Below are 12,165 nucleotides of genomic sequence, written 5' to 3' on the forward strand. Positions count from 1 at the left end.
TGGCTAAGAAATAAAGTGGTGGATTGGTGGAATCGGTGAGGTACACAAGACAGTAGTAAATGACTATAGTATTCTACTGTTTGATAAACCCAGAGACTCCAGCTTCTGGAATAACAACTCACTATTTGACAAAAGCTTCTGGGAAAACTGGAAAACAGTATGGCAGAAACTATGTACAGACCAATATCTCACACCCTATACCAAGATAAGGGCAAAATGGGAACATGATTCAGACATAAAAGGTGATATACCATAGTTTACCTGTCAGATCTATAGAGAATAGAAGAATTTATGACCAAACAAGAGAGAGAAAACATTAGGAAATGGAAAATAGAAAATTTTGATTACACTGTATTAAAAAAAAGTTTTTTGACAAACAAAACCAATACAACCAATATTAGAAGGAAAGCAGAAAGCTGGGGAACAATTTTTCAGCCAGTATTTCTGATAAAGGCCTCGTTTCTCAAATATATAGAGAACTGAGTCCAATTTATAAAAATACAGGTCATTCTCCAATCAATAACTGGTCAAAGGATGCGAACAGACAGTTTTCAGATGAAGAAATTAAAGCTATCCATAGTCATATGTAAAAAATGCTCTAAATCACTACTGATTAAAGAAATGCAAATTAAGACAACTCTGAGGTACCACCTCACATCTATCTGATTGGTCAATATGACAGAAAAGGAAAATAGTAAATGTTGGAGAAGCTGTGGGAAAATTGGAAAATTAGTGCATTGTTAGTGGAATTGTGAACTGATCCAACAGTTCTAGAGAACTTTTTGGAACTATGCCCAAAGAGCTATAAAACTGTACATATACCCTTTGATCCAGCAATTCCACTACTAGGTCTTTATCCCAAAGAGATCATTAAAAAAATGGAAAAGGACTCATATACACAAAAACATTTATAGCAGCTCTTTTTTTTTCTTTTTTTTTTTAATAGCAGCTCTTTTTGTGGTGGCCAAGAACTGGAAATTGAGGGGATGTCCATCAATTGGGGAATGGATGAACAAGTTGTGATATATCAATGTGATGAAATCCCATTGTTCTGCAAGAAATGATGAGCAGGTGGATTTCAGAAAAACCTGGAAAGCCTTATATGAACTTATGCTGAGTGAAGTGATCAGGAAACAAGAGAACACTGTACACAGTAACAGCAACATTGTGAGAATATCAACTATGACTGACTTAGCTTTTCGCAGCAATACAATGATCCACGACAATTCCAAAAGACTCACGATGGAAAATGCTATCCACATCCAGAGAAAGAATATAGAGTCTAAATGCAGATCAAAGCATATTACTTTCATCTTTTTTGGTTTTTTTCTTTCTCATGGTTTTTGCCTTTTGTTCTTATTCTTCTTTCAAAACATAACTAATGTGGAAATATGTTTAGCATCATTGTACATGCATAACCCATATCAGATTGTTTACTCTTGGGGAGGAAGGGAGGAAGGGAGAAAAATATGTAACTCAAAATCTTACAAAAATGGATGTTGAAAACTATTTTTACATGTAATTGGGAAAAAATAAAATACTATTAAGTACAAAAAAAGAAAAGTTAATAATGTTGTTATTGTTGTTGTCGTTTATCCTTCATTCTCGAAGAGTTAATAATAATAAGCACATTAGCTCAGAGCCCTTAGGAAAATTCCTAACATGCAGAAAGAGGATTGGCTCTCCTAACTTAAAATTTTGTTGATCTCTAGCTAATCCCTCACACCTCTTTATGTTTGAGGCAAAAATCAGGATACAGAAAACATTCAAATGAAATAAGGAGGCAAGGTATATTACAGTGTGTGAATGAAAGTTGGGCAAAGAGTAGAGCTTTTCCTAGAACTTCCCTCAGTCCCTGAATAGGCAGGTAGCCTCAGCTGTCTTTTACTCTAAATGGCCTGTGGGGCTTGATGGTCCTCCTTGATCACTCCCTTCTCTGCCCCGGCTCATTGCAGTATCTCTTTCTGTCTGTTATCCCTATGTTAAATAATTTACATATGATCATATGGTGTCCAACAGAACTCTAATGTGGGTATACCCATTCTAAATCTGTTGTTTGTTGTGAAGAGGATCAATGACATTATAGAGTGATGTCTTGACTCTTGCATAAATTGGATTCAAGTGAACAGAGTTGCACAATGTTGTCAACCTCACTCTGACTTCCAGAGTCATGAAGTTCAGTGGCAGGAAAAAAGTCAAGACAACCAACAACAACCCAGGATGCAGTGGACAAAATTGTCTGATGAAGCTCTTACTACTCCACAGAGTTCTCATCCACTCATTCCACTAGAGAAAGCCTTCACATGCTTGGGGTAGATATCATCCTAATTCACCAACAGGCCTGTCATTTACCCTTAACCTGGTTATCCTATCTGCCAAAACAAGTTTTTACTAGGATGTGGTTATCGAGCATGCTACAACTTCTTAGAGCCACTGGTGAGAGTTGGGTGAAGATAGACACAAAAGGTGAATAAGCAGCCCTGAAAAAGGCTTGGCAAGCCCTCACACCTTCCTGAACACCCCATACACCCCATTCACCCCATTGTTAATCTAGTGCTCTTTCTACTACATAATGCTACTAAAAGTAGTCCTCCAATGAAATCTTCAGATTTATAATTCAAATAAGTTTCAAATACTAAGATGGATTTTTTTAAAGCCAACTGCTAGAAAAAGCCCTTTAAATAAAAGATACCTATGCCACTTAAAAGCTCCATCTTGTTCAAGTGCAAACAACCTGGAAAAGTTACTGGATTTCTTTAGAAATCTTGCTTTATTAAATAGTTCTTCAAACAGTTCAAGTCTTGATGCTACAGCTATCTAGACTAATTAGCAACTAACTTTGCCAGGCTGGCAGTTCCAGAAAGGAAAGATAATCACCCAACTATAATAGGAATGTCTGTAATAAGTGAATGATTAAGGGAAAAGAATAAATCTAAATAGGTTAACCCTTAGGAATAAAAATACAAAAGACAGTTTCTGACCTTAAGGAGTTAACTTTCTAATAAGGTGAAGCAATACATATAGTAGAGTATTGGTCAGGGAGGGGTATTTTGGTGTGAGAAGTCACAGGAATGGTGATTAAAGTCATATGGCAACTGAACAGCATGTTTTCAGGAACGTTAGTCCTTATCTGATTACCGGTCCCAGAGTAAGGGGTGGGGGGGTGGGGGGGAAAGAAAGGAGGCGATGGAGTTGTACATGCAACAGCATGTCAGGAAGATGGCCACTGTACAACATGATGAGTCTGCAGGAAGCTAGATATGGTGAACTCTCATTAATCATGAAGGCACAGGCCCAAGGTGGGACCTGGAGTGCTTGTTTAGAGGAGAAAAGTAGAACTCAGCAACACATCAGGAAGATGGCTGGAGTGCACTATGGAGGGAGAAGGGCAATGAGGAAATCTCACTAATCAGTGATGGAGAGCCCTAAGTGAGAATCAAGAATGCTGAATGAGAGGAGGAAGGTAGAACACAAAAGCATGGCAATAGCAGTGCCCCCAACATTCTATGGGGCCCTAATCTTTGAGAGTTTACCATTTCTAGATGCCCCATCTCTCCACAATACACTCCAGTCATCTTCCTGACACCTTGGCAAGCTCCAATGTCTAGAGTCCCCGACATGTGGCACTGAAACCCTATCCTCAGTGGCTTAGAGTTGTAAGAATAGAGACCATGGGGCTCATGTGGACCACAGCCTCTGCCCCATGACTCAGATCTAGCTCTTCTAAGGCCATAGAGCTAATTATATGATACACCTGGATTCTGTTCCCTCTTCTTACCATACCTCACCTGCCAAACCCTGCCATATCTAGGGAAGCCCTCAATTATGATTTGCCTTTACCCTTACCAGAAGTTCAATTTCTCCTTTCCCAAGTCACTGCTGAATCTGTCCCTTCACTAAGATGGTAGGACCTAGCCACTGTGTCCTTTAAAGTCCAAAAATATGCTCTTTTAATAAGGACCATCAATCACCATCATATGGTGGGAGAAGCACACAAAGATCTTAGTTCTACACCAAATTATACCACAAACTAGCCATGTGACCTTGGCTAATTTACTTTATTATCTCTGAACTTCAGTTTCTTCATCTGTAAAGTGGAAGTAATGATTCTTATTCTACCTATACTTTCCAAGTATCTGCTACCAAACTAATCTAAGGTTGTGATCTGACAGACTTCTGGGGCATTCATCTGGTGTCCACTTAGTGACTTCACTGGTACCTGAAAATCAATCTACTTACTACCTGCTGCCATTAACTCTATATGCCACCTACCTGTCAGTCTTCTTCTTAGGGACAACTGCTTGAATGTTTTTAGATTTCCTGTCCTGCCCCCATAGAGACCTAGGTCCTGACTATCATCAGTCTGACCTGTCTCACTACCCATCACACCCTGGTACTGACACCATACAACTATGGTGGGGCTCAGGAGCAGGAATAGAGGTTCTGGGAAGATGCGAGTGGATGGGAGCACATAAATGAACAGCAGCAGAGTGGGTTTTATTCTATTCTTCCCCTTCTCTGTGCCATCCCCTCCCTCCTCTAAGAAGAGAAGGAAAAGTAGAAACAATATATGTCCCCTGGCTTAGATAAAATGTTGCCCAACCTACTTTTCCAGTCTTATTACAAATTATTCTCTTTCACAAATTCTATGGTTCAGCCAAGCTGGACTGCTCATCATTCTGTACTTACAACACTCATCTCCCTTCTCCTTGGCTTTGCACAGATTAGTCCCTATGCCTGGAATGCTTAGAATCCATAGTTTCCTCAAAGGCTCAGCTTAAGCATCACCTTCTACATAAAGCTTTTCCTGATCTTCTTAGTTGGTAATGCCTTCTCCAAAAAAATTACTTCATATTTTTTAGTATATACTTACATATGTACATGTTGTTTTCCCTGATAGAATGTAGGCTCCTTAAGGGCAAGGACTCTCATTTTTTTTTTTTGGTCTGTGTATCCCCTTCACATAGTATAGTGCCTGGCACCAAGTAGGTACTTAATAAATGTTTATTGATTGACTTTTTCCTCCTGTCTTCCATTTCCTTTCTTTCTACTACATACCAGCAGCTAGCCAGTATAAACAACGCAAAAAATGGTAATCAAAGTTTGGGTCAAGGGACAATTCCAAGAAGTAGCTAGAGTCTACAGTGGGACTCAAACAAGGCAAAATAGAGAACAGTATGCTTGCAAAAGGTGTTCAATAATGCCACAGAGAAGTCTAAGTTGAAGGAAGATTCCTCAAAGATGAGGTTCTCCAGATGTTCCTGTTTGCAGATGACATTGTACTAATTGTGTCAATCCCAGAAACACTGAAAAGCTTCCTGGATAAGACTGATAATCATTCAGAGTTTAGCTTAACCAACCACAGGAAAAATCAAGTAAATGAAGAATGCCTATTGCCCAAAATATCATACACAAGGATGTACAATCTATAAAGCTCATCTATATATCTTGGACAGATACTGCAAATGTACAATAAATTGCACCCAGAATTAAGTATGACAAAGAAAGCAGAATTGGATTGCCTTTAGTAAGTTTCAAAGTTATTTTAATGCCCCCAAGCCTCTCCCTTAAACATAGGCCTATCTTTTTTAATTCTAATATTCTTACAGTGATGTTGTATAGCTATGAGTCATAGAACACAACAGTCCCTAGAGACCTGAAATTGATGGTTACAAAAAAAAAAAGATTAATCTGTGCAAAGCCAAGGAGAAGGGAGATGAGTGTCATAAGTAAGGAATAGTGAGCAGGCCAGCTTAGCTAAACAGCAGTGGATAAGTACAGCAGAGATAGAAGAAAGAAATCACTAAGGACAATGGAAAGAGAAAGGAGATCCTTTTTTTTTAGTTGCCTGGCTGGGAATGCTATTCCTATGAGAGATTTACCTAAGCTGGGGGATATATGGCTGCTGTACGGTTATAAGTAGAAGAAATATTTTAGTAATCATTAACTTTTAGTTATTATTGCCTTTCTCATTCTTAGGACAATTTTAACAAATACTTTGGAAATACAGTGTCTATTTTCTTATAGGCAAAAGAATGCTACCAAATTCTGAATTGTGGGCAGCAGTTTCTCCACAAAATTGCAGATAACAGAGAAAGAGATCGGTCCAGACAAACAAACCTTTCTGAACTTTCGCATTTCATACACTAAGTTCCAAATGGCTCACATCTCCTGGAATGATAAAGTCTAGGGCTAGGCCGATCCTCATATTTCTTTTATATCAATAATCTAGTTTTTAAAAATATGTTAGGAGGATTAACAATTATCTAAAAATAAGGACCCTTGTTTTCTACAAAGCCACCATACAATTAACAACTGTATGAAAGATTATTCCAAATGACTACAAGAAGCGAAAATCAAAACATTTCTGAGGTTTCACCTTAGAGTCAGTAAATTTGAAAAGATTACTAAAAATTAAAATAGTGTTGGAGAGGCTATAAAAACATAGGCATACTAACATACTCTTGGTGGAGTTGTGAATTGGTCCAACTATCAACTGGAGAATGGTTAAACAAAACGTCCATGAATGAAATGGGATAATAACTATGTTGCAATTACTATTCTTTACATATTATAAGAAATGATTAACATGAAGAAGTCAGAAAAATATGGGAAGACTTCCACAAACTGATGAAAAGCGAAGCAAGAGAACCAAGAAAATAATATACACAGAGTCTTACAGCAATGTAAACGGAAAGAAAAACTGTCTGATAAAAATAAATAATCTTAGTCCCAATGAAGAGCTAAGAAAATGCATTTTCCCCTCCTTTCTTTTCAGAGGTAGAGGATTATGGATGTGGAAATGTTTCATATACTATCAAGCTCTGTTCATGTATTATTTAGTTTTGCTGAACTATTTTTCCTTCTCTTTTATTCTTAGTTATAAGGAATGGCTAGTTGGAGAGGAAGAAGCATGTTTTCAGAAATGATGGTTATTTTGGAAAGATTTACATGAACTGATGCTGAGTGAAGTGAGCAGAACCAGGAGAACATGGTACACAGTAACAGTCATATTGTACGATGACCAACTTTGATAACTTAGCTCTTCTCAGCAATGCAAGGATCTAAGACAACTCCAAAAGACCCATGATGGAAAATGCTATCTATATCCAGAAAAATAACTATGGAATTTGAATGCAGATAGAAGCATAGCACTTGCTGTCTTTTTGCTGTTGTTGTTTTTCTCATGGTACTTCCCATTGGTTCTAATTCTTCTTTACAACATGACTAATGTGAATATATGTTTAATATGAATGCATATGTAGAGCCTATATCAGATTGTATGCCGTCTTGGGGGGGGGGAGAGGAGAAAATTTAGAACTCAAAATCTTATGCAAGTGAATGTTGAAAACTACAAATAAATTAATTTTTAAAAAAGAAAAAGAAATGGTCATATAAAAACAAAAGATAACAATAAAATTTAAAAACATCCAATGTCTACTTCTCCAAAAACAGGCATTAATATATAATGCTTATAAATCTAGAAATTCCCTATCCTTCAAAAATTATTATAATCCATTTGTCATTTGTAAGAGGCCTAGATATTGTCAGCTATTAACTGAAGTTGATAACTTATACTATTATTAACATTTTTTCTCTAAGGTTAACAGAATTACTCTTTTTTACTCTCAGATTTAGTTTATAGCCCCATTAGGAATCTTTTTCATATGAAAGTAAATAATCCTTTCCCAAAAGCTGTTTAGACTGGTTCATCCTTAGCATGAAATAGGAAGAAGGTAAACAGGGAGATCAGGATTGAGAGGCTCAACAGGTTTCCAGAACATGAGTCAGGCCTTCACATTGTGACATTTCCAAAATATCAAACATTCATAATATGCTCAAGTTTAAGTGATTTTGATTATCTACCATTCTGGATTTCTCCCCATTCATTTTGTATTTATTTTGATGTCATTAGTCCTCTTCAAAAACAAAGAATAAATAATATTTTGTTATCTACATACATACATGCTGTCTCTTCTAAGAAAATGGAAGCTCCCTGAGGGTAATGACTAGTTCACTTCTGTCTTTATACCTCCAGCAAGGTAGCTGGCACAGCACTGTATAAATGTTTTTTGACTGAAAGATCATTGGTTCATGAATATACTGTACATGAATAGGGCTTAACAAGATCACACTTTTGAAGGAAGAACTTAACACAATCATGGAAATAATCACCTTCTCATAACAGGTAACTAAAATGATAAACATTGCTAATATCAGAAAGACAGTCCAAGGTTCTGTCAGCACTAAAAGGGACACAACACTCCAACAGCATCCTCACTGCTCTTAGTAACTGGCTGTAGCTATTAAGGCAGAGCAGTGAGACCCAGCCCTGCTGCAGGTCCAAAGGGATCCAACTGAGCCTTAATGTGGGGTTGGGTTGCATTATCAGACCATGTTTTCCCCAAAGTCTATTTGGAGCTACACGGTCTTTTGGAATGGCTGCAAGTATTAGTATAGTGAAGCATCCTAGAAAGTACAGTTTCTAATATTCATAAAGCTAATCCTAAAAAATTTTGTAGTGTTCAGTGTGGTGACTCAGGTCCCAAAGGATGTCTTCCCAAACTGTAAAGATTGCTTACTTGAGCACTGACAGATCTATTACTAATCACTCCTCACTTCTGGGACCAGTCAGAAAGAATGGATCTGCAGAGGGTCAATTATGGAACAAGTACACAAAATCTTCTAAAGTGACTGCTAACAATAGCTCACATTTAGATAGCTGATTTAGAGTGTTTCCCCCAAAACAACCCTGTGAAGTGGATAATACACGTATTCTTGGGCCAGTTTTACAGATTAAAAACAAGCTCAGAGAAGGTATATGACTTGGCCAGGGTCAAAAAGCAAACAGGAAAAACCAGAACCGTAAACCAGATTTCCTTCCAGTATTCCTAAACCAAACTTGCAATAAGTAACCTCCACCATATATGATTATATAAAAGTAAAGTACTCTGGATATTTTTTCCTTCCATTACAGGCACAAAATTACTAGAGTTGCTGTACTATGTAACTAAAAAATTATAATCCATTCAATATTTAAGTGACCTTGTTTTTAAAAAAATCTGCTTATTGCTTTAGGATACGGTACCAAATAAATCACGTCTCCTAATTTTAAAAGGGTTAAGTTAAAGAAGTGAGGCTCTATACTCAGCATTTCCTCATGTAGGTAAACAAACAATTTCAGTTTCTGGAAAATCATTTCAAGGAAATACGTGAAGTTCTTCAAAATGGGTCTGTTCATAGAAATATAAAGAGAAAGTTGTGAAGGCTTCTGACATAACGGATAACTTACATAAGGTCTCTGAATAATTTTTTCCAAATCTTTTTAAGGGAATGAAGAGGAAAAGGATACTATTGTTTCAAGAATGTTGCACTCAGAAAAAAAAAAGACTTCTAAGATATTTTCAGGGCTTTTTTAAAAGATACTCCAGGAAGTCATTAATTTTTTTTAATCTGTAACATTAAAAGAAAGGCAAGATGTCCCAAAAGTCTTAGTGCCATTTTAAGCTGGTAAAACTGTAGTATGGCAAAACTAATTTAACTCAAGTGCAGAAGATGAAGGACAAATGCTAATCATTTCTATTTATTTCACTAAGCAGAAATTTCCAATTGTCTTGGTACAAAGGAAATTTGTAGAAAGAATAAATGTATCTCTATACTCAAGTGGTAATATAGTCTAACATCCAAATATCAAATCTACCCAATTTAATCTTTACAAATACAAATATTGTCTCTGAATGGAAAAACTGACATTTGATTAAAAATGAATGATTAAAAACTGCTGAATAATTTCACTTTACAAAGACACCCAAAAATGCATCCAAATACAGTACAATACTATCTGCAAGTGTCATACAGTTTTAGGTCATCAATACTGCTGGATCATAAACTTTCTCTGACAAGCAATATTAGAAAAGTGGGGGGAGGGAATGAGGATTGGGTTTTCATCAATACTCATGAAAGTAGGACATGTCACAGATCATAGATTTATTGTAGAAAAAGACCTCAATGGCTAAGAATTGGAAATCAAAGAAATGCCCATCAACGGGGAATGGCTAAACAAGCTACAGTATATGATTGTAATGGAATATTATTGTGCTATAAGAAATAACAAGCAGGATGATTTCAGAAAAACCTGGAAAGACTTACATAAACTGATGCACAGTGAAGTAAACAGAATCAGGAGAACATTGTACACGGTAATAGAAATATTGTTCGATGAAGAACTGGAACGACTTAACTATTCTCAGCAATACAATGATTCAAGACAATCCCAAAGGACTAAGGATGGAGCATACTAACCGCCTCCAGAAAAAAAGAACTGATATTGACTGAAAATAGACTAAAGCATACTATTTTTCATTTTCTTTTTTTTCTTTTATTCGAGTCTTCTTGTATAAGATGACTAGTATGGAAACGTTTTACATAATTACACAAGTATAACCTATATCTAATTGCTTACCGTCTCAGGGAGGGAGAGGAGGGCAGGGAAGGAGGAATAGAATTTGGAACTCAAAACTTTAAATAAAAAATGTTAAGGAAAATGAAAAAAAAGAAAGAAAGAAAAAGACCTCAAAGGCCATCTTGGAGTTCAGCCCTCTCGTTTTATGGATGAAGAACATAAGGCCCGGAGAAGTTAAGATTTGTCCAAGGTCACCCAGGTAGTAAGAGGCAGAGGGAGGATTTGAAACCCACCCTCCACCCTGGTCTGCTAGCCTCTTGAGTCAGTACTCCTTCCTGTAACCCGACAGAATGCCAGTCCACATGCATATGTAGGAAAAGTCATAGAAAGGTTACCCACCAATACAAACACCACTGCACGCCTAACACAATGAAACGGACACACCCGAGACTGAAACACAGAGCACAAATGTTTAAAACCAGAAAAAAAAAATACTCACGTAGCTCCTTAGTGCTCGACTTGCAATTTCCTCAGGAGTAACTAGGGAGGAGAGTAGGAAAACTATGCACTGTCATCTAGGGTGAACTGATGATTGCTCAAGCCAAACCCACAAGGTGACAAGTAGTAGTAAACAGAACACTTGCCTCCCGACAAACCCATTAGGGAACAGTATAAGCATAAAGCTCGAGCTTACACCTCCTTCACTGCCTTCTTTTTCCCTACCCCTATCCCAAAAGGCCTGCAGCAGGTTTCCAAAAGGAAGGGGATCCAGTTACGGGACTGAAGGCTGACAAAGCAACGCGGGGCTGGGAAAGATCGGCCCCGAAGCCTCGCAGCTCGCCTCGCAATCCCCCCGCGAAGCTCGGGGCTGGCACTGCAACAGCGGACGGCCGCAGCCCGGCGCTGCCTCACTCCTCACTCCTCCCGGGACAATCCAGGGCCCCCATGCACTGGCGAGCCAGGCGGGGTGGGAGAAGAGCAGGAGACCTAACACTTCCCCTGAGAGACTGGGATCCCCGGCCTACCAGGCTCCCCCCCGCTTCCTCAAATAAAAATACGCCCCCCCCTCAAAAAAAAAAGAAAAAAAAGAAAAGCCCAGTCACGTTCTTGAAAGGCCGAGCCCAGTATGGCTGAGGGTGCAGAGCGGGAGGGCCGGCGGAGGGAGGGGGGAGAGGGTCTCAGGGACCCACCTCTGGGCCCCCCCCAGATTCCTCCTCCTTCTTCCTCCTCCTCCACAACACCGAGACCTTCCTCACCGAGCATCCGCTGCCTCCCGGGCCCGCCCAGCCGCCTGTCAAGGCTTCCCGCCGGGCCGTCCCGGGCCCGTCGTGCCCCCGGGAGCCGGGCCGGGGTGCGGGCCCCCGGCGGCGCCGCTGCAGAGCTGGGGGCGGAGAGGGGAGCGGGGCCGACACCTCCTCTTACCGGCTCTGGGCGGGGAGAGGGACGGGCCTAGAAGGAAGGGCGGCCTCCAGCTCCTGCTGCGGCTCCGGCTCGGGCGGCGGCAGGGGCTGCTTCTCCCGGAGGGTCCCCACGGGTCACTCGCCGCCAGCCGCCCGGTGTTTTCATACAAACCCCGGCAGCAGGCGAGGAGGAGGAGGAGGAGACGGCGGCGGCGGCGGCGGCGGAACCTGTCCGCATCCCTGGCAACGTCACCGCGCCGCCCCGCCCCCACCCAGCTTCCCCCCCCCCCCGGGGTAGGGGAGGAGAACACGCGCTGCCCCACCACCACTCCCCTTCCCTGCCCCTCACAGGCGGGGGGAGCA

The 12,165-nt window shown here is 39.8% G+C and overlaps 1 protein-coding gene across 7 annotated transcripts in view; it reads right to left on the reverse strand.

Moving 5' to 3' along the window:
• Positions 1-11,913, reverse strand: part of AGTPBP1 (ATP/GTP binding carboxypeptidase 1) — a 229,603-nt gene extending 217,690 nt beyond the window's left edge. For 3 of the 7 annotated variants that reach the window (XM_078152680.1, XM_078152679.1, XM_078152684.1), the window contains exon 1: positions 10,902-11,773. The gene's annotated coding sequence lies outside the window, so the exon portion shown is untranslated. Of the gene's footprint in view, positions 1-10,901; positions 11,774-11,824 lie in introns of those variants that run through there. The other 4 variants (XM_078152675.1, XM_078152676.1, XM_078152683.1 and 1 more) reach the window with 4 other exon arrangements.
• Between the last annotated feature and the right edge of the window lie 252 nt (positions 11,914-12,165).

The sequence above is a fragment of the Phascolarctos cinereus genome, unplaced genomic scaffold, assembly GCF_003287225.1.
Source record: "Phascolarctos cinereus isolate Bilbo 61053 unplaced genomic scaffold, phaCin_HiC Scaffold_4;HRSCAF=312, whole genome shotgun sequence".
In the NCBI taxonomy this organism is placed as follows: Eukaryota; Metazoa; Chordata; class Mammalia; order Diprotodontia; family Phascolarctidae; genus Phascolarctos; species Phascolarctos cinereus.